This window comes from Triticum aestivum, chromosome 6B (genome assembly GCF_018294505.1).
Source record: "Triticum aestivum cultivar Chinese Spring chromosome 6B, IWGSC CS RefSeq v2.1, whole genome shotgun sequence".
Taxonomy (NCBI): domain Eukaryota; kingdom Viridiplantae; phylum Streptophyta; class Magnoliopsida; order Poales; family Poaceae; genus Triticum; species Triticum aestivum.
In genome coordinates this window covers 270,910,662-270,932,493 of record NC_057810.1, presented here as the reverse complement: position 1 = coordinate 270,932,493, position 21,832 = coordinate 270,910,662, and positions in this window count along the sequence as shown.

Sequence of the window (21,832 nt, the reverse complement as noted above, 5' to 3'; positions counted from 1 at the left end):
TGAGACACGACGGCAGAAGCTCTCGGCGATGGCGGGAATCGAGCTAGCGAACCAAATCCACCATGAGGTATGAGGGGAAAGGGAGAGGGGCTCACAGGGAGTCATATGAAGAAGACAGCGAGCTCAGGGAGGCCCTGTGGACGATGAATCGGGCGGCGGCATCCGGCGGCCGTGGAAGGGGAAGAAGGGTCGTGGCGTCGTCTTGGGGTCCTCCGGCCTTGCGTGGGTCGGCGGAGAGGCGCTCGGGTTCTAGGCAGAGCTCGTGGGCTGGTCAGAGAAGCGAGGGGGCGGCGGTGGCCGCGGCAGCAGCAAGCGGCGGCGGCGGTCGCTCTCGGGTGCGTGCGAGAGAAAGAACAGAGGAGGAGATGGGGACGAGGGAGTGAGCGGGAGGGTTCCAGGGGGTCGAGGCGGCTCCGAGGAGAAGGCGCGAGGCGTCGTGGTGGCCTCAGTGACGCAGGCAGGCAGGGAGGTGCGTGGCGCCGCGGGTGCGGGCGCGTCAACACGCCTCTGCCTACTGGCAGAGGTTGAAGACGGTGGGGAGCTGGGCTGGGCCTCAGCCGCATTGCTGGGCCAGGTGGGGCGCCAGATGGGCTGCAGGTGAGTTAGGTAGGCTTCTGCTCTTTTTTTTTATTTCTGTTCTGTTTTGTTTAATTTATTTTGCCATTGTTTTGAATTTAAAATAATTCAAACAATGCCAAAAACTCCTCTGAATATTTTATATAGCTAGATGGACTTTTCCAAAAGCTTACAAAATATTTCAGGGGTATTTGAAATTATATTCTAATTATATGAATATAATTCAAATTCAAATAGCTAATGAATTAAATCCAAAGTCCCAAAAATAAATCCTTAAAAATGTTCAATATTTTGGTTGGGACCAGAGCCCCTACCAAAAATTATCAAACATTTAAGAAGAACATTTTGGAGCAATGAATGAGATTTCTAGGGTTTTTGCCCTTCTTTTATTTAAGTTTTTGAGGCTTCCAAAATTCCTCAGTTCAGGTTTCAAAAATTTAAACATGATGCTCAGATGAGGTCTAGCCTAGTGCATAAAAAGACCAGGGATGTGACAACTCACCCCCACTAAACAAAAATCTCGTCCCGAGATTCAAGCGTAGGGTAAGGTGAAGGGGGAACGCAACTAGTATAATCTTCACGATCCAGGTTGCACTTCATAGGAATGTTGATTCATTCACCATCATTGTCTTGATGTCTTGCTCTGAGAACTCCAACTAACATGACAACGAGAGGAAAGGAAAGACCCTAAAAGAATCGTTCTTCTCGGAGGTCGAACAACTCAGGAGTAACTCTCGGGATGAGACATAGCAACATCTCTTGAGCTGAGAGACGAAGCACAGATCTGAAGAAATGGAGTGAGACAGATGACGAGGGTTCACTAGGTAGACAACAACTTCACGCTTAAGGTGGTAATCGGTTGTCAACGTAGCGAGGAGTTGAATTGCCATGATACCATAACGATGCACCTTAGGGACGGTGACTCGTAGAAATATCCCCTTAAGTGGCAAAAAGAATTACCTTTGATTCAAAGATCATTGAAACTCTTTAAACCAGCCTAAGGCAATTCACAACGATCGTTTCGAGGGGGTCGGTAGAATGGCATACTCGGACTTGGATGATGTGGATTACCTTGTTGAAGACAACGTAATGGATGAATTTGCTTGTCACCGGAAATGGAAGAGACCCATGGTAGAATGGCACATTGGCGGTGCAAGCTGGGAACAAAATGCAAATGCTGGGAATGATTCTGGTAACTGGGGAAGAACCCAACAATAGAGAGTGAACTCACTGTTTGAAAAGGTCATAGCATTGCCGAGGGAACTGAGAGCAAACCCAGTTAGTGCCGATGATAACACGTAGCGCTTGTGCGTGCTCTCAAGAACTTGAGCATTTCCACAATCATCAAGGTTTTATCAACATCCGTGTCAAGGGTGCTGACAACACAACATACTACCCTGATGGCTAATGATGGATGATGCAGATGCAAAGGAAGATAACACCTTCTCAGATTTCACCTTAGCGAGGCCAAGGAAATAAAATCTGGATGATCGACCGAGAGACATTTAGCACTCCGCTTCTAATGTTCTCCTTGATGTGCTAGTGTAACCCACTCATAGATATGGTTTGATATCTAGAACATCAAGTAAAAAGGTCGGACTTCGGGAGCACTAGAATCCATAAGGAACAGTTACGGAGGTAAATCCTACGAAATCCTTATGGGAAGGTGGCCAACTTCTTCAATCAAGATACTAAAATAATAGGTCTTTCGGCTGGGTGGGGCTGGCCACGACATCCACTTTACCAGTTATCAAGGAACCAATATTATAGTTCTTGGGGAAATGTTCCAACCATCATATCTGCCTGAGATTCAGATCTGGTTGGTGTCGGAATATTCCAGACCCACCGAGTCTAGGAAGAAAAATTAAAGTTTGCAACACAAATCGACGAGATGATGTTGCGAGATTCTCGGGAGATGAACTACGATAGCAAGCTCCAAAACATGAGCTGGTTCTGCTACAACATGTGAACACGATGTCCAAGACAAGCATGACCACAAAGTAGTCTTATAATAAAACACTACCGAGTTCAGGAGGGGAACCATAATCGGGGATATTGAAGTCTTGTGCATGACCTAGGATTAGCACATTAACTCCTTTTCCTGAACAAATCAGTCAGTGGCTTGGTGTGCTAGGGATACATATAGATTGAAGGTTGCAAGTCTTCAAACCACAGCATTCTTCGCACGTGTGCATGACTGATTTGGAATGATTCCAAAGAAAGCAACATTGACTTTCTCGAATCCACGGCGGCAACTTGCATCAGATGCACATGAATTAAAGGAAGTCACTACCTTCATCCAAACATATGCTTCATGAGCTAGCATGAACAAATGCTTTCAAAAGTTTCCAACACTAGCTTAATGTTCAACAAAATCATGGAGGAGATAAGGATGTTGTCAATGGGCTCAACAACAATTCATCTAGGTTTCCTTTTAAAAGGAATTCCATAGTTAAGTGAACACGGTGATAGCATTGATCAGACCAAAAGATGTAATGGTGTATGCTCGAGGAAAATCCACGAGTAAGACAACATTACGAACATCGTTGGTTCTGACTTGATTTGAGGATAGCCCATACTCGATTCAAAGTTTTGATAAGACAATAGGTCCAGCAACTGATCACAGGGACCAATCGATGAAGATATCATCTTTCTTCAACACACACTACACAAGGATATCCCTTTGGAACGAACTAAGTCAGGCAAGCTTTTATCTTCCAACTCTCCAAGTTGTTGTCTAGCTTAACCAACTAGCTCAGGGATATCTAACACCGATCTTGGAGATAAGGTGGTTCATAAGAAACCAACTTGATCACGAGCTCAACATAACGGTCAGGTGACGACCTGGTGATACTTCCGAGAAGACATTCAAAAAATCACGAACCACCGATATGTTACTAAGCTCGAGAACAATCTTACTTTTCAGGGCAAGACGATATGATCAGATAAGCAAGGATTGGCACTATCCTAACTCATCGATCGAGGAGTGAACCAGGAAAATGGACTAGGTAGCACGATCAATCTTAGAATGATGATTCAATAACCAACACACTAAGAATGAAATTATTGTCCATTAACTACCAAGCAACAAGGTTGCTAGGAGTATTGAATTCACACATCACGATTCACTTGTCGGCATTCCGGTTGCGACAACACGGAACCGAGGAATGAATAATGTTGGCGAGAAGTATCACTACATCAAGAATTCACAAGAGCCGGTGCAATCCTCATGAAAATCCTGACATAAAGACGGTAATACTTCAAGGTAGAACAGAACCAAAAGCTGGATTGGCATTTGATCTGCGGAATACAACTACTTTGACCCAATCCTAGATATGGAAGAGGTACTGGAGTTTGTTTCTCCTAGTCATTCCGCGATAGAATGGCTTGACGGACCACAAGAGTAATAGGCATCGATAAACGAACGCACACATACTCTTGACTATCAATTGATAGACGAGGGTCAGTAGACAACTAAAGAGGGACAACTCAAAGGAACATATAACTTTCTGAGTTGTGGATGCATAGATTAGTATGTCGATCCAAGTTCAACATAATTCTTCCGGCTAACCCATGCAGAAAAGTAGAACTGGCAGAGCCATAACATATAATGGAGAACTCATCAAGAGCACTCTGGCTGTGATCGTTCAGTTCAACGAGGAACTTCTGACATAAGTAGTTCATGGTATTTGGAAGAAGAAGATACCACGGACTTCAAGGACTATCGTAAAGGTTACTAATAACCTAAGGGAGCTAGCAATTACTATCAACATGAAGTAAGTAGGGTGGATCTCGGGTTCAAGAACCCAGGAATAGAATACCTACTAACTAAATGGCATCGCGGGATGCTTTTGATAATGATGGCCAGAATCATCACACTGGAAACACAAAACATTGCTAGATTACTAGGTGACTCCCTAAAACACCTAGGGTCATAATAATAGCTCCTACATAAATGTCAAGGCAACGGAGTACCTCAACTCACTAATTAGTGTGGTTAATCTGGCCCATGGGAACATTGAAACGGGAAGAAAGGATTTGCAAATGCATCAGACTACTTAGAAACCTGGGATGACTCGGACAACATAACGGCTGTAAATGCTCAGAAAAGACTTGAGACAATCACAAAAATGGTGGCATAACCACTCAGAAGCACAATATCAAGGTTTCGAGATCAACAATTAACATACGGAAGTACTAGGAACTGAAACGAGGCTTAAGTCCAACAATCTTATAAGTCCACTGATTAGTAACACGTGATCCTAATAGAAAGAAGAAATAGCCTAGTTCTTAATCCCCGTAGAAGAGAAGAGGTTGACTCAGATCAGATGGGCATGAGGTATAAGGAGTAAAAAGAGCCTTACGTTCCATCCCACAATCAATTCCCTTATATAACTAAAGAATTTCTAGACTCAACTTCGACCAGTTTGGCTTGGTAATCCTACAGGCAGTCAAGCTCTGATACCAACGCTGTCAGGACCCCGACTCAATGCCATATTGATCTAGCATGTAACACCTCATATCACTTTGCAGCCTCACGCACGGTATTCCCACGGGTGTCGCCTTACCTTTGCCCGGGACCGTTTGCGCCTTTTGGCACACGTATATGACAGTGTCGCTAGCATCCATATGATAAGGAGCCCGGGCTGACATGGCTAGTCGTAAACCCAAAGTGGCACAAACTTACAGGGACAGGCATCCATGACCCAGCATCGGACGTGTCGGTCATCAGCGAGTGAATCCAGGCTGTAGCACTGGGCTAGCAGGACTCCGGTGAACCGGGCTGTAGCGGGCTAACAGGACTCCGGTATTCATCGCGTGACATTTCCTCGAAGGGACAGACACAGGAACGAAGAAGGACACATGCCGGCCAGCCTAAGTGTTCCGGAGCAGTAGCAAGCTACCATGGCTCAGTGGAAACACTAGGAGACATTTCCCGGTAAGAGAGGCTACTAAAGATAAACAACTAGATGGTCAGATCCCACACATACCAAGCATTTCAATAACATACACACAATATGCTCGATATGTGCAAATACAACATGGCATCACAACATGACTGTACGACTCAAGTAATTTAATCATTAGGCTCCGAGGAGCGAGATATTACAAACATGGGTCTCATGACCCAACAATCAGAGCATACAAGTCAAAGCACAAGCGGAAGCTATCATGTCTGGGTACAGACATCTATAAATGAAAAAGGCTAAGAAGCCTGACTATCTACCAGATCCTGCCGAGGGCACAAGATCGTAGCTGAGGTATCAAGCTAAACGTCGAAGTCCACGCAGAACTATTAGCGAGACCGAAGTCTCTCTGCAAAAACATAAATAGGCAAACGTGAGTACAAATGTACCCAGCAAGACTTACATCAGAACTAACTACATATGCTTCATTATCAACAAAGGGGATGGTGGGGTTTAACTGCAGCAAGCCAGCTTTGACTCGGTGGCTATCCTGAACTACGACTGCAAGTAACTCTTTTGAGGTGGCGCACACGAGTCCACATATTCACCATATCAATACACCACTATGGATCCGCTCCCGTCTCCCTACGAGAACGCCATCCATAGCACTCACGTTTATCTTGCGTATTTTAGAGTATCCACTTTCACTTGTCTATGAACTGATATAAGCAACCCAGAAGTCCTTTTCAGCGGACACGGCTATTCGAATAGATGATGTTAACCCTGCAGGGGTGTACTTCTTCATACATGTTTCCACCACTTAGCGTCTGCACACGATATGTGCTCGGCAGACTTCAAGCGAAAGCCGACGTGGGTGTAGACCACGACCTACCTAAACACTCAAGTCTCTAGTCCAGGTTTATCGCCTATTCGGGTTCCATCCATGAGGAGATCCGGCCGGAGTTTCGCTCACAGCCCCAAACAATGTGAACAGGGTTCCGTGACACCAAACGGGCGCCCGGTATACCCGGCCACGTGCCTACCGCATCACAGCCCACCCCTACGGTCAGCGTTGTCCACGGCCTCCAGCATACTACAAACACCAGAAACTACTTGCAACTCCTGGACAGAGGACTAGGGTGAATAAGAAGTCGAGCGGGGTCATATTTCAGGGCCCAATGTATGGTAGTAGCTGAATCATGGATCACAAACATAGAACTCAGTTCCTGAGGACGGCTTCAATGAGACAACCCACCATGTACTCCTACATGGCCTCTCACCGCTACCTTTACCAAATCGTGTTCACACACTTAGCTCACACACAGTAGGACATGTTCACACACCTCTGATTCATCCCCGATGAATCAGACCTGACTCAACTCTAAGCAGTAGCAGGCATGACAAACAAACATGAATGAGTAGGCACAACAGGGCTCAAACAACTCCTACTCATGCTAGTGGGTTTCATCTATTTACTGTGGCAATGACAGGCCATGCAGAGGATAAAGGGGTTCAGCTACCGCAGCAAGTAACAGATGAATCGGTGTTGTCCTAATGCATTAAAAGAGAGCAGGAGGGAGAGAGTAGGATTGTATCGGAATGAACAAGGGGGTTTTGCTTGCCTGGCACTTCTGAAGATAACATTGAGTCTTCATCAGTGTCAACGATCACATCATCGGTATCACGTCTATCGAGAGGGGACAAATACCGGCAACACAGAAGGGAACACAATCAATGCAATGCACAATATGATGCATGATCATGACATGGCAAAATGAATGTGTTTTGAGCTAATGCAACTAGCAACAGATTAAATGAAGTTGGTTTGAATACAAGATTCAAATTCAAACTCCATATGTGATTATTCAAATGCCATTTAATTGATTTGTGCTAAACAGCAGCTATAAGTTGTTCTAACATTCATGAAAATGGTACAGATGGATTCCTTGAATTTTTCTGATAATTTTTCATATATAAATTATTTAATTTGGAGTTACGGTTGAATTTCTATGATTTTTAGAAGTTTTAGGCATTTTCTGGAATTATTAAATCATTTAAGATTTATTTAAATTCCAGAAAGGAATTATTGCGTCAGCACTAGGTCATGCTGACCTCAGCAGAGTCAACAGGGGCTGGTCCGGGTCAAACCTGACCAGTGGGGCCCACTGGTCAGTGACACACCGCTGGCATGAGTCACTGATGTGTGGGGCCGGTCAAAAGCCACGTCAGCAAGTCAAACTGACATCGAGGCCCACATGTCAGTGAGATAGAGAGCTAACAGGGGGTTATTTAACTTAACCCGTGTTTTTAACAGCAGTGGTCCCACATGTCATGCACAAGGGTTTAATTAACTGAGTGATTAGCACCTAACCTAATGCTCCACATGAGCTCTAATCGGCGTTTAGCCGCCGGCGTAACAGGGCACGGCGAGGTCGCTCGTCCGGCCAACTCCGGCGACGGGAGGTCGCGCGGCCGGGTGCGTTGGAACACCCGCAGCAGGGCGCGTACGATGGTGGTGGTGGCTGGAGCTGATGCGGGCTGTAGCGGCACCGGCGATGAGCTCGGCGGCGGCGATGCTCGGGCTCGGTCGGGGCGCGGGGCTGCAGCTTGCTAGCGAGCAGGTTGAGAGGCGCAAGAGCACCAGGTGAGCTCCTGGAGCACTACCGCGTGCTCGGACGTGAGCAGATCGAGCTCAGGCCACGGCGGCGATGAGACACGACAGGCAGAAGCTCTCGGCAATGGCGGGAATCGAGCTAGCGAACCAAATCCACCATGGGGTATGAGGGGAAAGGGAGAGGGGCTCACAGGGAGTCGTATGAAGAAGACGGCGAGCTCAGGGAGGCCCTGTGGACGACGAATCGGGCGGCGGCATCCGGCGGCCGTGGACGGGGAAGAAGGGTCGCGGCGTCGTCTTGGGGTCCTCCGGCCTTGCGTGGGTCGGCGGAGAGGCGCTCGGGTTCTAGGCGGAGCTCGTGGGCTGGTCAGAGAAGCGAGGGGGCGGCGGTGGCCGCGGCAGCAGCAAGCGGCGGCGGCGGTCGCTCTCGGGTGCGTGCGAGAGAAAGAACAGAGGAGGAGATGGGGACGAGGGAGTGAGCGGGAGGGTTCCAGGGGGTCGAGGCGGCTCCGAGGAGAAGGCGCGAGGCGTCGTGGTGGCCTCAGTGACGCAGGCAGGCAGGGAGGTGCGTGGCGCCGTGGGTGCGGGCGCGTCAACACGCCTCTGCCTACTGGCAGAGGTTGAAGACGGTGGGGAGCTAGGCTGGGCCTCAGCCGCATTGCTGGGCCAGGTGGGGCGCCAGATGGGCTGCAGGTGAGTTAGGTAGGCTTCTGCTCTTTTTTTTTTATTTCTGTTCTGTTTTGTTTAATTTATTTTGCCATTGTTTTGAATTTAAAATAATTCAAACAATGCCAAAAACTCCTCTGAATATTTTATATAGCTAGATGGACTTTTCCAAAAGCTTATAAAATATTTCAGGGGTATTTGAAATTATATTCTAATTATATGAATATAATTCAAATTCAAATAGCTAATGAATTAAATCCAAAGTCCCAAAAATAAATCCTTAAAATGTTCAATATTTTGGTTGGGACCAGAACCCCTACCAAAAATTATCAAACATTTAAGAAGAACATTTTGGAGCAATGAATGAGATTTCTAGGGTTTTTGCCCTTCTTTTATTTAAGTTTTTGAGGCTTCCAAAATTCCTCAGTTCAGGTTTCAAAAATTTAAACATGATGCTCAGATGAGGTCTAGCCTAGTGCATAACAAGACCAGGGATGTGACAGCCCACTAGTAGTTCGAGACAATAAACAGTTCGAAAAAACAATATATACAACATTCAAACACTGACTAGTGACTACTACCGACATAAACAGCAAGACATGATAGCTCATAAGAAGTCTTGCTACACCACCAAAACGCACCCATCTGCAGCGCTCAGACTCTCCTGATCCAGACGAGAATGACATTCTAAACAGAAGCAACTATTACATAGTAAGAGGGACATAGACGAGGAATAACAAGAAATATGCATAACAAAAGAAAGACTACCCATCCAGAACCAGCAGCAAAGACAACAAAGTCATTCGAAGAGATGATCCAACACCATCATAATTTGCAGCCCCGATCAGCGACCAGTGATCCAGAGACACCAGTACTCCACCCTTTTGATGCAATAGCCCAATTACCTATCAACCTGAAGTCTTAAACCACATCACCGCCTGTCGTAATTGAGACATCCAAGGATCAAAGTTAATCCGGGTGCCTTTGTCATTCTCACCTTCTTTTGGCTGCAGGCTGTATCATTGACAATCAGGAGAGTTTGCTCCCAAACTCCTAGGGCTCGCCATGTAGACACAGTTTTCCATAGCAAACAGAGCCTCTCTGCCATCAAGGTCCTTGCCAACGGTGATCTCCTGGTTAATCGGATAATTGAGTTCGAGAAACAGAGAGTGTGAACGAAGGCTGTTTACCCGCCTCCAACTAAAAAATCCTAAAGGCCCCAACAAGCTAGTATCCTGCTCATAGACGTAACTGCCACTGTCCGGATGCACACGTATTACATAGTGCTTGTATACAGTGGGGTTTTTGCAATAAAACTTTTCCGGCTCATGTGTCCGAATGATCATCAGTCTTTTTTCGTCGTCTGATCGAGCGAGGAACCAGTTTTTGACAAAGGTGGTGTGATTACAAAGGGCAGTAACTGTAGGGACACTGCATCATATCAAAAAGGACAGGCATTGTTAATGTAAGATCAGCATTGGTCAGAGTATGAGTAGGATAATGCAAGAAACAACATTGATATGTCCCTGTTGGAACTGGGAGAAAAATACAGGGAAATGTATACTGGGTTCAAAAATACAGAAGTGCCATGCATGGTTATAGTCATGTTATCTTGCAATCGATTCTTCACAGGAAACTACCATGTCATGCATGTTATGTAATCATGTTCTGTCCTCACAAACAAATTCTTCAAGGTAACTAACAGACCATGCATTGTTATATACTCGTGTTCTGTGGGCAAATTTTTTGTGAGGATATTATTCTTGCCATTGATTGCTGAAGGGCGAATATAGGTATGTGCACATGGTAAGCATTGCAGGATTTCACTACTTCCAAATATAGAGTTCTCCATATGCACATTTACTTCCCTAATGTATGGTTAGATGAAACCAACAGTGTGGTGCATGTTTCTACATCATGAAAATGAGGAAACTAACATGGCCATTGATACACACTCATATTTAGTAGTAGTATATAGATTACTGTAAAATAAGGATAATATCCATATATTCCTAACCGTCTGATTATTCAGGGTACAAATTGGCTGTAATGACATGGTCACAATCACATGAATTAACTCATTCCAAATATAGCTGATTTACGGTGTCTCTAATACATTGCCATAGTTCTACTCAAATTATGCTCAAACAGGGATATGCCAACCATCACAAAAAGTTCAAATAGTGTCATGGCATCAACATTAACATGAGACGGAAACAACTTACACGCGCCGTCCCAGCAATACACGATGCCATCTGCTTTGTCAATCGCGTAGATGATGCCATGTGTTCAATAGCATCACAGAAGTGTGTATCAGCTTTGACGATGATCCACTGCGAGCTGAGTTGTCTCCAGCTAAAGAAGGCACCGGTGTAAAGATAGGCGAGTCTGCAGTCGAACAAGCAATTAGCTTGAAGTCTACGTAATTCACATTTCATGTGGGCACTTGGTAGATTACAATCTTCTGCAAAACAAGGTCTGTCCAACTAATGTGGTAATCTAGATGACTTGGACCGCGATGGTAAAACTCTATATAATCCAACGAAGGAAGGAAAACCTCATGGGAGGTCTGGAAGTTCATGAGCGTCTTCTCTTAAGGCATCCATCCAGTGGGAGTTCATGCCGATAGTATGTCACATCCCTAGTTCTGACAATGCCTAGTGCATGCATTAGAGTGTTACATCATGTTTAAAGTTCATTTAAACCTGAGATGGGGATTGACTAAACCCTAGCATTAAATCAATTCAACTAGGGTCAAAATAAAATCTTTTCCAATGAACCCAAAATGCTCTCTGAAAATGTTCATGATTTCTGGTAAAGGTGAAAACCTCTGCCAAAAATGATGCACATATTTCTAGGCCATTCTGGATTTTTGAATTAACACATATTGTATTTGAGTTGGAGCAAATATATGTTATATATATTTTTAATGCTTCAATAATTCTGATATTTTGTGAGGGGCTATAGAATATTACTTTCAGTCCCTGCAAAAATTATTGGAAGAAACAAAAATGGTTTAGTGCTTGAACTAAATCAAAACAGATAGAAATAAATAGAAAACAACAATTAAAATAGAAACAGAGAAGGAGGGGGGTACCTGTTGCTTACCTGGCCCAGTAGAGAAGCCAGCCCACCAGGCCCATGTGCCAGTCATCCTCAACCTCATGCCAGTGGGCACGAGGGTGTGTGGCCGCAGCACGCCGGCACGCGTCCCGGCCACCTCCTGCTTGCCGCTTCCCCCTCGACGCACTGGTGAAGCCACGACACCCCACCTGACCACCCCTCTCTCTCTCTCTCTCTGCACCCCCTCCTCCCCTCTGCTCTCTCTCACTCGCCGAGCACAGCCGCAGCCGCGCCACCGTAACGCCGCGGCCACCTTCTCCCCCTCGACTCCTCGTTGTGCTTGCGAGCTCCGCCTCGACCCCCTCTTCCTCCCCACCGATCCACGGCCCTCCGGAAGCCCTGCATCGCCGCCCACGTCGCCGTTCCCCTCCTCGGCCACCGGAGTTCGTCGCCGTCGATTCGCTGCACTCCGGCCGCCCCCGAGCCCACTAACCCTCCCTACAGCTCCGCGGTGAGCCTCCATGCAGAACCCCTCTCTCTCCCCTCGCGTTTGCAAGCTCTAGGCCATAGCTCCGCCGCGGCCGAACTCCGGCCGCCGCTGACCTCGTCACCGCCGTCACTACAGCCGTTTGAGCTCGTCTCGGAGCGTGTCACCGCACTCAGGAAGCCACCAGGAGCCTAACACATATCCTAACTCGCCCTCCCGTGCACCACAGCGCCAACCCCGCACTCACCGAACTCCGGCGCCGCCGCGAGCTCCGTTCCGGCGAGCCCCGGCGTCCCCGCAGCCTCCCACCTACCCCATCAGATGCGGGAGAGCCCGGGCTACGCCCCGGTGCCCTCGGCGCGCGAATCCGATGCCCCTAGCGCAAGTCCGGCGTGCTCCGCCGTGCTCTGTGGTCACCGCCGGCCAAACTCCGGCGGGCCGATGTGGCCACTTAGTTAGGGGCTAATCACCCTATGAGCCACTGCCATGTGGGCCCCTGCGCCTAATTAGGATTAGTATTTTTTCTGTTTAGTTTAGTCTAATTGCAGTGGCCCCACGCGTCAGTTTTGACCGTGCTGGCGTGGCCGTTGACTGGGCCCACCCGTCAGCGGCACTAAGCAGCCCCAGTCACTGACTAGTGGACCCCACTGGTCAGGTTTGACCTGAATCTGCCCCGTTGACCTGATGACGTCAAGGTGATGTCATGCTGACGCATTAAATGATTTTCTGGATTTAAAATAAATCAGAAAATCCAGAAAATTGTATAAACTTCTAAAATTCATAGAAAATCAACCGTAACTCCAAATTAAATAAATTATATATGAAAAATTATCAGAAAAATTCAAGGAATTCATCTGTACCATTTTCATGAATGCTAGAACAACTTATAGCTGCTGTTTAGCACAAATCAATTAAATGGCATTTGAATAATCACATATGGAGTTTGAATTTGAATTTTGTATTCAAACCAACTTCATTTAATCTGTTGCTAGTTGCATTAGCTCAAAACACATTCATATTGCCATGTCATGAGCATGCATCATATTGTGCATTGCATTGATTGTATTTCTTCCTTGTTGCCGGTATTTGTCCCCTCTCGATAGACGTGATACCGATGATGTGATCGTTGACACTGATGAAGACTCAATGTTATCTTCAGAAGTGCCAGGCAAGCAAAACCCCCTTGTTCATTCCGATAAAATCCCACTCTCTCGCTCCTGCTCTCTTTTACTGCATTAGGACAACATCGATTCATCTGTTACTTGCTGCGGTAGCTGAACCCCTTTATCCTCTGCATGACCTGTCATTCCACAGTAATTAGATGAAACCCACTAGCATGAGTAGGAGTTGTTTGAGCCCTGTTGTGCCTACTCATTCATGTCTGCTTGTCATGCCTGCTACTGCTTAGAGTTGAGTCAGGTCTGATTCATCGGGGATGAATCAGAGGCGTGTGAACATGTCCTACTGTGTGTGAGCTAAGTGTGTGAACACGATTTGGTAAAGGTAGCGGTGAGAGGCCATGTAGGAGTACATGGTGGGTTGTCTCATTGCAGCCGTCCTCAGGAACTGAGTTCTGTGTTTGTGATCCATGATTCAGCTACTACCACGCATTGGGCCCGAAACCAATGGACCCTCTCGGCTTCTTGATCACCCTTGTCCTCTGTCCAGGAGTTGCAAGTAGTTTCTGGTGTTTGTAGTATGCTGGAGGCCGTGGGCAGCGCTGAACGTAGGGGTGGGCTGTGATGCGGTAGGCACGTGGCACGGTGTACCGGGCGCCCGTTTGGTGTCTCGGGAACCCTGTTCACATCGTTTGGGGCTGTGAGCGAAACTCCGGCCGGATCTCCTCATGGATGGAACCCGAATAGGCGATAAACCTGGAGTAGAGACTCGAGTGTTTAGGCAGGCCGTGGCCGACACCCACGTTGGGCTTCCGCTTGAAGGTTGCCGAGTACATGTCGTGTAAACGGCGGTAAGTGGTGAGAGCATGTGTGAAGAAGTACACCCCTGCAGGGTTAACATCATCTATTCGAATAGCCGTGTCCGCGGAAAAGGACTTCTGGGTTGCTTATATCAGTTCATAGACAAGTGAAAGTGGATACTCTAAAATACGCAAGATAAGCGTGAGTGCTATGGATGGCGTTCTCGTAGGGAGACGGGAGCGATTCCATAGTGGTGTATTGATATGGTGAATATGTGGACTCGTGTGCGCCACCTCAAAAGAGTTACTTGCAGTCGTAGTTCAGGATAGCCACCGAGTCAAAGCTGGCTTGCTGCAGTTAAACCCCACCATCCCTTTGTTGATAATGATGCATATGTAGATAGTTCTGATGTAAGTCTTGCTGGGTACATTTGTACTCACGTTTGCCTATTTTATGTTTTTGCAGAGAGACTTCAGTCTCACTAGTAATTCCGCATGGTCTTCGACGTTTAGCTTGTTACCTCAGCTACGATCTTGTGCCTCGGCAGGATTGGTAGATAGTCAGGCTTCTCAGCCTTTTTCATTTATAGATGTCTGTACTCAGACATGTTAAGCTTCCGCATGTGCTTTGACTTGTATGCTCTGATTGTTGGGTCATAAGACCCATGTTTGTAATATCTCGCTCCTCGGAGCCTATTGAATATTTACTTGTGTCGTAGAGTCATGTTGTGATGCCATGTTGTATTTGCACATATCGAGCATATTGTGTGTATGTTATTGAAATGCTTGGTATGTGTGGGATCTGGCTATCTAGTTGTTTATCCTTAGTAGCCTCTCTTACCGGGAAATGTCTCCTAGTGTTTCCACTGAGCCATGGTAGCTTGCTGCTGCTCCAGAACACTTAGGCTGGCCGGCATGTGTCCTTCTTCGTTCCTGTGTCTGTCCCTTCGGGGAAATGTCACGCGAGGAATACCGGAGTCCTGTTAGCCCGCTACAGCCCGGTTCACCGGAGTCCTGCTAGCCCAGTGCTACAGCCTGGATTCACTCGCTGATGACCGACACGTTCGATGCTGGGTCATGGATGCCTGTCCCTGTAAGTTTGTGCCACTTTGGGTTTACAACTAGCCATGTCAGCCCGGGCTCCTTATCATATGGATGCCAGCGACACTGTCATATACGTGTGCCAAAAGGCGCAAACGGTCCCGGGTAAAGGTAAGGCGACACCCGTGGGAATACCGTGCGTGAGGCCGCAAAGTGATATGAAGTGTTACATGCTAGATCTATGTGGCATTGAGTCGGGGTCCTGACATAGTACATACGTACCAAGAAGTTACGGGCGATGGTGATCGGATCGAAGTCGAGGGAAATGATGTACGGTGACCCACTACATACCTACAAAGAAGTTTCGGCTAATGGAGATCGGATTGAAGTTGATGGGCATCATGTATGCCTCCGTATCATGGTGAGCCAATCTCGCAAGACCAGATAACAGCAAGCAGAGTGTCTTGAAAATCTTAGGCCTCGCTTCGATGATGGCCGTGTGCATGTCCCTCAAGCATGTAGCCAACCGCATGGCTCTCAACATATCCATACACGAACAACAGAGGTCGAGGATGTCACTGGGGAGATTGCTCTAATCACAACTCATATGGATGCTGCGCGGTTCGCATTTAGCCATGGTGGAGTTTGGAAGGTGGGGGTTTTGGGGGGCTTGATTTACGGGGGACAAGGTTGTGTGTGCTGGAGCGGCTAGCGAGGGAATAGTGGTAACTGGGGAGGCAAGTGAGGCGACGGTACATGGGGGTACAGTGAGATGGACACGGAGACGGAGAAGGAGATGGAGATGGAGTGGTGCTATGGGAAGGGAGAGAGAGATGAGGCGAGGCGCCAATGTGCTGTACAGCGGCGGTGACAACTGCAAAGTGCACAGGGTGAGGCTGACTTTGGTAACGCGAACACGCCGCCTGGACTAGTGTCAGGCGCAGGGTGTTGTCACTTCACTGTGAGGACTAGATGAATAGTATACCACAGTTGTACTACTACTACTACTACTACTAGTAGGAACATGAGTACTCCAGTATTGTATAGTGGGAATAGGTCTCCCGTGCTAGCACGCATGTTCACTTCATCGTTCAGGTATCATCCATATTGCGAGCAGAACCAAATTCTCGTGCATGCCCAATCAATGCCCTGCCGCGATGCATGCAGTGGTTGTTCTGGTGCATCAAGGACGGCATGCGGATCGTTCCACACTTGAGAAGAGGAAAATGGAAAGGTAGAATGCGGCAGCAGAGGAAGAGAACGCTGGCTAACGGGGCTGGGAGGGGATCGAGCAGGAAGTTAATGCTCCACGCCTAAAGGTTTTGGGAAAACCTGATTTTCATAAGGTGACTTACTCACCTAAACGGAGGGAGTATTCCTTAACCAGAGAATATTGTGTCTCCCACTCACACGCCAATATCCATCTGAACCAGCTATGACACATTTTTTTATCTGTTTGCATAGGTCCCACCTATCAGGAAGGATGGGCACGTACACGAATAGGTATGACTCATCAGTCTACCCGCATAGCCTTTTCGTTTAGTCTACCTAGCCGTCTAATCGTCTACCTGCACGCCACTTCTCCCATTTACTTCTCCATCAGGAATCGATTTTCCTCGGCTTCTTCACCTCCCCTTCGTCTTCATTTGCATCCAAACCCCACTGCGTTCACATTGTTTTAACCTCTTTAAATAATCATCTACTACTCCAGTTAGACTAGCCATCTAATCATTATTCTCCAAACCATAGCCCTCCGTTCCAGCGGTTCCAAATGGCGAAAGCGATCGAGATGCAGGGTTTTAGCGTCCAACATGTCCTAGTAGAAGGCTTGATGAGCATAGTTGCCACCGTCACTGTCCACCCAAGGGTTGTTCGGCAGTGGATCAACATTGTATCCAACTCCCTCGAAAAGGTAGAGACGAGGGTCATCGGTCTCGATGCAGAGTACACGGAGCGTGCCCCTGGGAAGATCCAACGCGCCGCCGTCCTTCAGCTATGCCTCGAAGATGATGTTTTGGTGTACCACATCATACACTCGCCCTCCATACCATGTGAGCTTCATGATTTCTTGTCTCGGGAGGACGTATACTTCTGTGGGGCAGCCATCGAAGGGGACAAACAGAAGCTGGAGCCATACAACCTTGATTTCAAAAGCATCGCTGACCTACAAACCAGAATCAAAATTCATGTCGAAGATTGTGATAAACAGACACCATCCCTATTCGATGTAGAAATTTTTGTGCTCGGTACAAATCTTCAGAAGGGTGACGAGATGGTGGCATTAAGGTTGTTTGGATGGGAGAATTATCCCTTGACGTACGAGCGGATAAACTATGCTTCCCTCGATGCCCGTGTGAGTTTCGAGATAGCTGCAAGGTCCAAAGAGCTTGTTGCGAAGCCGTCTCCCATAGAAAATGAGAACAAGAAGAAGAAGAAGAAGAAGAAGAAGAAGAAGAAGAAGAAGAAGAAGAAGAAGAAGAAGAAGAAGAAGAAGAAGAAGAAGAAGAAGAAAAGGTTGCACCAGCGGGAGGGCATTATGGATAGATGAACTATTTCCTCTCTTGTAAAAAAATTATTCCCTCTCGGTGTATATTGATATAAATGGACTATTTCGATGGTGTGCATGACTTTGGAACAGAGTAGTAGCGTGGGTCCCCTTGACTATAAGGAACTATTTATCCACATATATAGCTTTCTCTGCTACTCCTTCCAGCGATCGGTATGCAGTGCATGTGTCCGTAGACATGACAGCTTGTCCATGGAGTTCAACTACGGAGACCATCACGTTTCATCTCGTGATTCCCACAACGCCTCTCCAACCCACGGCACCACGTCCCCCGACGTGCGCCTCACCCCTGTCGGCCACACCTAAAATGCAGCGAGCATCAAGTTTCTACCACAGCCACACACGATTCCCACGACGCCGCTTGAACCCATGACACCACACGTCCCCCGACCTGCGGCTCACCCCTCTTGTCCCCATTACCCCTCTGCCTTCGGGAGCATTACATGTGGACTAGTCACCTATTGGGTCCACATGTTATTGACTCAAAGGTAGGTGTAGTAAGGCGTTGAAGCTCAGCCCCGACGGCCCTGAGAGGGAAATGCAACTCCTGCGCCAGGGCTTGTGGTGCTACCGCTGCACGAACTGGTGCCAAACTCGAGATTTGTTTCTTTACTATACATGCATGCAACGATTTAATGGACATTGTAATCTGAACATGTGATGGGGAGCTCTAAATTTGAATTTGAAACTTATAAAATGAAAAGTTTCAAAACAAATAAACTGGGAGAGAGGGAGTATATCGTAGGATGTGTCCCATACAAAATAAGTCCCCTGGTTTGTCACCGCGAAGATGCGGTTAGAAAGGAGCACAGCGTCTTCGTACTCGTACGATAAGAAATCGGCCGCAGACAGCATGGTCCTCCTTTGACCGCCATGTGTAAGGTTCATGCTATCTTATTCAATCTCACCGTGGTTCCATCATACCAATTCATGCGGTGGCCCGTTGCATGGCTGATCCCAATGTTCGACAAAGGTTCTACGGGAACGGTGTCACCGTTGTAAATGTTGTGCAAATTGATGTTGGTACCCTCCCGTACATATGCAAGCCAATCTCCACTCACACTGAGCCTAACCTGTGAAAAAGTGGGCAGGGGGAGAATTAGGAAATGGACATGGAAGTAGTCTTTAGAATGCATTTACTACATGATCAAACTCATCCTACTTGCTCATCAGAGTAAATCCGAGTGCCCCTTAACATCGGCATCTCGAGGGGCGTCAACTTGCAACTACGGCCACGCCGCGCTGGAGAGACCCCCTAGGAAACATCCCGTGCATTCCATGGAACATCAAGATGCATTTGCATGAGTAGTTTATCTTGTGAGAGAAAAGGATGAATGAGGGAAGGCCTCTAGAGATAGATATAGACACTACTACTACCAATGTGCTGGCCCGTGCGTTGCAATGGATCCAAAGTAGTAAAATAATACTTGTTCACATGCTTGAAATATAAACACTCTAGTTTCGATATACATGTGTCAGCAGACATGACAGCTTGTCCATGGAAGTTGAACCACGGCGACCATCAGGTTTCTTGTTTCTACCACCGCCACACCCACACGCGATTCCCACGACGCCGCTCCAACCCACGGCACGACGTCCCCCAGACATGGATCCTGTGACGTGGCTATCACTACCTTGCCCTGCCTTTCCTTCGCTGACAGGTGGGACCCACACTTGTGGGTCCCACATGTCAATGACAGAATGGTAGGATTATTCGTGTCAGGGGATCCTCATCCCCGCGACGTGCCCCTCATCCCTCTCGGCCCCACCGCTCCTCTACCTTTATGTGCATGACATGCCGGCCAGCTGAACTGCGGCAACCATCAACGTTCTACCACAGACACACCCGATTAGACGTGGTTTGCCTGCTCCGCTGCTGTGCTCCGATCCGTACTCCCGCAATATCGAATTTTCATCCAGCGGCTGTGACACATTTTGTCTCGGGCATCAATCCTTAGCTGGAGTACTTCTGTACTATAGGTAGTACCCGCCGGTGTGGCCATCTACGCCTCATAACGCCCCGATGCCCAGCTGTGCCCCCCTCGCCACGGCCACGCCACCACCGGCCGGTTCATCTCAAACGAGTGAGTCGTGAACCACGCCACCACCATGAGAATGACATGTGGGCCAGCTTCATTTAAGGTCCGCATGTTATTGACTCATAGGTCGGGCACTAAGCCACTGAAGTTCGATCTCGTGGGCCCCCAGAGGGAAATGTAACTCCTGCGACAGGCCTTGTGGTGCTCCCGCAGTACGATCTCATGCCAAAACTAGAATTTGTTTCTTACTACTACCAACTAGTACTAGTAAGGTACACGTGCATTGCACGCATGAGATTCTGGTGGTTTGTGCATTATGCTTTTACATGTGGAGTTTTCTAGATTCTACATGTGGCAAAATCTGGTGGAATGTAGATCATATCCAACGGCAAATAGTGCTTGGATTTGCCATCTTTGTACCATAGGATTGGCTTCATCCAACGACCAACTTTCAAAGTTATTCACACACTATATAGGGGTATAGATATAAAGTTGTTTGGTTTGCAGCCTAAGGTTGCCACGCCTAAGCTTAGGCGTGACACAATATCTTAGGCATGTGTTTGGTTCATTGCTACACTTGTGGCTTGCCACACTTTTCTAGTTACATGGTCCACATGTCATAGACTCAACTTCTTGCCAAATCTTGCCACACTTGTGGTGGCCATTTTGTTAGCCACACTTTTTGTGGCAGCCGCACTTTGCCTAAGCTTAGTTGTGGCAAAGTTAGTCATGAATCAAACAAACCCTTTGTTAGCCACACTTTGGCTTGCCTAAGGGAATCTATGACATGTGGGGCTCACTACTCATAAAAAATCTTTGCCTTAGGTGTGGCTAGAACCAAACACCTACCTAACTTGGTCAAACTTGCCTAAGGTTAGTTGTGGCAAAGTGTGGCAAGGTGTGGCTAGGAACTAAACAGCCACTAAGATTGCCTAAGATTGCCACACGTAAGGTTAGGCAAGTTTGATTAACTTAGGTGAGTGTTTGGTTCAAGCCACACCTTAGGCAAGCCACACTGAGGCCCCGCATGACATACACAAAAAATGTGGCAAGATTCCCTTAGGCTTGCCAACTTGTGGCTCTCATTTTGAAGAACTAATAACTTTGCCTAAGCTTAGTTGTGGCAAAGTTAGTCATGAATTAAGTTCAACCATGGAGTCTTCTAGATTATACATGTGGCAGAATCTGGCGGATGATATCCAATGGCCAGTAGTGCTCGGATTTGCCATCTTTATAACGTTGGATTAGCTTCATCCAACGACCAACTTTCAAAGTTTTTCACACACTATATAGGGGGTATAGATATAGATGTGACGGTTCGTGGCAATGGATCCAAAGTATATCTATTTAGTGGAGTGCACTCTAAACACATTATCTATTTATTTTTCTCCGACCTTTCATAGCCATGCAACCAAGCCACATAAGCTTCATGGGTGCCCCCACATCATATTATTCATACTACATTGATTGAAAAAAGATAAATCACCCAAAACAAGATCTTCCCATTTTTTGTTCCTATGATGTTGTGCCATGCACGTACCTACTAGTTGTATAGTGTTAGTACTAGTAATATAGTATTAGGAGTACAAACTTGGTACTAGCAGGAGTAGTACTAGTATGGAATGCTCCTACTCTATCAACGAGCCCCATCTGACACAACATTTCTTGGCTTCCATGCTACAGCTAGATCTTCCCCTCATTTATGTTTTCCAACCCGGCGGCGGGCGGGGTGCGGTTTGCCAATAGTCGGTTTGCTCAACGGCGATCCCACATGAAAGTGAAAATGCTAGGCAACACGCCTTCCCTAAGCTATGTGTCGTGACGGACGGGCCGTGGAGTACTCCCGATTCCCGGGCGTGTGGGGGTGCGACGCAAACGCGGCAAGCCTTTTCCTTTTACTAGCAATGTGCCCGTGCGTTGTGACGGATCCACAGTAGTAGAATAGTAGTATTTGT